Source organism: Triticum urartu, chromosome 7 (assembly GCF_003073215.2).
Source record: "Triticum urartu cultivar G1812 chromosome 7, Tu2.1, whole genome shotgun sequence".
NCBI classification, from domain to species: domain Eukaryota; kingdom Viridiplantae; phylum Streptophyta; class Magnoliopsida; order Poales; family Poaceae; genus Triticum; species Triticum urartu.
In genome coordinates this window covers 352,842,935-352,847,248 of record NC_053028.1, presented here as the reverse complement: position 1 = coordinate 352,847,248, position 4,314 = coordinate 352,842,935, and positions in this window count along the sequence as shown.

The window sequence follows — 4,314 nt, the reverse complement described above, 5'->3', positions numbered from 1 at the left end:
GAGAGGCTCTATGCGTAGCTGACGCTCTTTTGTTGGAAATATGCCCTAGAGGCAATAATAAAATGGTTATTATTGTATTTCCTTGTTCATGATAATTGTCTATTGTTCATGCTATAATTGTATTAACTGGAAACCGTAATACATGTGTGAATACATAGACCACAACATCTCCCTAGTGAGCCTCTAGTTGACTAGCTCGTTGATCAAAAGATGGTTATGGTTTCCTGACCATGGACATTAGATGTCATTGATAACAGGATCACATCATTAGGAGAATGATGTGATGGACAAGACCCAATCCTAAGCATAGCACAAGATCGTGTAGTTCGTTTGCTAAAAGCTTTTCTGATGTCAAGTATCATTTCCTTATACCATGAGATTGTGCAACCCCCGGATACCGTAGGAATGCTTTGGGTGTACCAAACGTCACAACGTAACTGGGTGGCTATAAAGGTGCACTACAGGTATCTCCAAAAGTGTCTATTGGGTTGGTACGAATCGAGACTAGGATTTGTCACTCCGTATGACGGAGAGGTATCTCTGGGCCCACTCGGTAATACATCATCATAATGAGCTCAATGTGACTAAGCAGTTAGTCACGGGATCATGCGTTACGGAACGAGTAAAGTGACTTGCCGGTAATGAGATTGAACAAGGTATTGGGAAACTGACGATCGAATCTCGGGCAAGTAACATACCGATTGACAAAGGGAATTGAATACGGGATTGATCGAATCCCCGACAGCATGGTTCATCCGATGAGATCATCGTGGAACATGTGGGAGCCAATATGAGTATCCAGATCCCGCTATTGGTTATTGGCCGGTGAGGTGTCTCGGTCATGTCTGCATGGTTCCCGAACCCGTAGGGTCTACACACTTAAGGTTCGGTGACGCTAGAGTTGTTATGGGAAATAGTATGTGGTTACCGAAGGTAGTTCCGAGTCCTGGATGAGATCCCGGACGTCACGAGGAGTTCCGGAATGGTCCGGCGGTGAAGATTGATACAGTTCCCGAAACCCTAGGGCGCCTCCCCCTCTCTCCTTGCCCCTATATATAGTGGAGGGGTGGGAGGGCAGCCACACCTCTTCCCTGGCGCAGCCCTCCCTCCTCCTGCACCTCCTCCTCCTCCATAGTGCTTGGCGAAGCCCTGCTAGAGAACCGCGAGCTCCATCTCCACCATGCCGTCGTGTTGCTGGAGTTCTCCCTCAACTTCTCCTCTCCCCTTGCTGGATCAAGAAGTAGGAGACGTCCCCGGGCTGTATGTGTGTTGAACGCGGAGGCGCCGTCCGTTCGGCGCTAGATCGGATCTTCCATGATTTGAATCACCGCGAGTACGGCTCCATCAACTGTGTTCTTGTAACGCTTCCGCTTAGTGATCTTCAAGGGTATGAAGATGCACTCCCTCTCTCTCGTTGCTAGTATCTCTTAGATTGATCTTGGTGACACGTACGAAAATTTTGAATTATTGCTACGTTCCCCAACAGTGGTATCAGAGCTAGGTCCATGCGTAGATTCTATGCACGAGTAGAACACAAAGCAGTTATGGGCGATGATTTGTTCAAGTTGCTTACCGTTACTAGTCTTATCTTGATCCGGCGGCATTGTGGGATGAAGCGGCCCGGACCGACCTTACACGTACGCTTACGTGAGACTGGTTCCACCGACTGACATGCACTTGATGCATAAGGTGGCTGGCGGGTGTCTGTCTCTCCCACTTTAGTCGGATCGGATTCGATGAAAAGGGTCCTTATGAAGGGTAAATAGCAATTGGCATATCACTGTTGTGGTTTTGCGTAGGTAAGAAACGTTCTTGCTAGAAACCCATAGCAGCCACGTAAAACATGCAACAATAATTAGAGGACGTCTAACTTGTCTTTGCAGGGTATGCTATGTGATGTGATATGGCCAAAAGGATGTGATGAATGATATATGTGATGTATGAGATTGATCATGTTCTTGTAACAGGAATCACGACTTGCATGTCGATGAGTATGACAACCGGCAGGAGCCATAGGAGTTGTCTTAATTTATTTATGACCTGCGCGTCAGTGAAAACGCCATGTAATTACTTTACTTTATTGCTAACCGTTAGCCGTAGTAGTAGAAGTAATAGTTGGCGAGGCAACTTCATGAAGACACAATGATGGAGATCATGGTGTCATGCCGGTGACGATGGTGTTCATGCCGTGCCTCGAAGATGGAGATCAAAGGCGCAAGATGATATTGGCCATATCATGTCACTTTATGATTTGCATGTGATGTTTGTCATGCTTTAAAATTATTTGCTTAGAACGACGGTAGCATAAATAAGATGATCCCTCATTAAAATATCAAGGATTGTGTTCCCCCTAACTGTGCACCGTTGCTAAGGTTCGTTGTTCCGAAGCACCACGTGATGATCGGGTGTGATAGGTTCTAACATTTGCATACAACGGGTGTAAGCCAGATTTACACACGCGATACACTTAGGTTAACTTGACGAGCCTAGCATGTACAGACATGGCCTCGGAACACGAGAGACCGAAAGGTCGAACACGAGTCGTATGGTAGATGCGATCAACATGAAGATGTTCACTGATAATGACTAGTCCGTCTCATGTGATGATCGGACACGGCCTAGTTGACTCGGATCATATATCACTTAGATGACTAGAGGGATGTGTCGGTGTCAAAACCGGCGGATCTCGGGTAGGGGTCCCGAACTGTGCGTCTAGGTCGGATGGTAACAGGAGACAGGGGACACTTTGTTTTACCCAGGTTCGGGCCCTCTCGATGGAGGTAAAACCCTACTCCTGCTTGATTAATATCGAAGATATGGGTAGTACAAGAGTAGATCTACCACGAGATCAAGGAGGCTAAACCCTAGAAGCTAGCCTATGGTATGATTGTGTATGGAGTTGATCTCTATCGACTAGCCTGGCCTCGGTTTATATAATGCACCGAAGGCCTAGGATAACAAGAGTCCTAGCCGAATACGCCGGTGGGGAGAAGTCCTTGTCTTGATCGCCAAGTCTTGTGGAATCTTCCTTGTATGCGACAGCTGTCCGAACTGGCCCATGAGTATACGGCCACGGGGGTCCTCGGCCCAATCTATCAGATCGGGAGATGACGTGTTGAGTACCCCCTAGTCCAGGACACCGTCAGTAGCCCCCTGAACCGGTCTTCAAGTTAGGGACGCTCCTCGATTCTTCCGATCTGTTCTTCATCTTTGGTTGCCGGTCTTGAAAACTGGTTCAACAAATCTTCTTTATCTTTGATCTTGAGGATCACCGAAATGCATTCGACGAGTTTACACGTCGGGTATCCGAGGAGCCCCTTTAAGTTTCCGGCCTTTATCAATGCCTTGTTTATTTTTATGCCACACCTCGGGTTTGAAGTTGTTCCCGGGAGGCAGGGTCCTCTTGCGTCCGAGCTCCAACGCCGGACTGCATTCGAGGTATCTTTTGCAGCCGAGCACCAACGCCGGACCGCTTCCCAGCTCTAGCGCCGGAATGTATCCGAGCTCCAACGTCGTACTATGTATCCGATCTCCAACGTCGGACTGTATATCCGAGCTCCAACGCCGAAATATATTCGAGCTCCAATGCCGGACTGTGTCCAGGCTCCAATGCCGGACTATATCCGAGGTGTCATATCACCTTGGTTCAAAAAGGTTGAAGGAGTGTAGCCGAGCTTAACGCCGGAAATGCCCTCTATGGAGCCAGCCACTAGCGCCCGAGCTTTATGCCGGACTGCTTCCGAGGTGGTGCACCACCCCGACTATGGGCCGATTTTTTGTCAATATTTTTTATTGGTGCAATTTATTCTCTGCTGAGATATATAGCCAGTAGCCCTCAAGGTGTGTATCGGTCTAAAACCCGAGATGCACATGAAGGATGACATAAGACTGCTGATCCCAGTAGCCGCTGAGACTCAGGTTGATTTGCAAAATTGGCCTGAGGATCAAGTCCTAGCTCGGCAGAATACTTCGGGACACAAAAGTGGCGTGCTCAGTCCTCAAGACTCAGGTTGGGTGCGGCCGACCAACCTGAGGATCAAAATCTCCTCGGAAACTATATTGCACATAAGATTTTCTGCATTGGACAAGCAATGCAGTAGCCCCCGAGACACTGGTCGGGTGGCAACACCAGATCAGGGGATCGATGTGCCCCTTTAATATTTGTAAATAATAAGCCCGAAGCCCAGTAGCCCCCGAGCCTTAATGCGGGCACGGGTGGCCGAATTAAGGATCAATATCCATAGTAAAATCACAAATTATGTGTAATGACTCTATGTATCCAAGTACTTTACGTCATTAATGCTCAGATCCGCA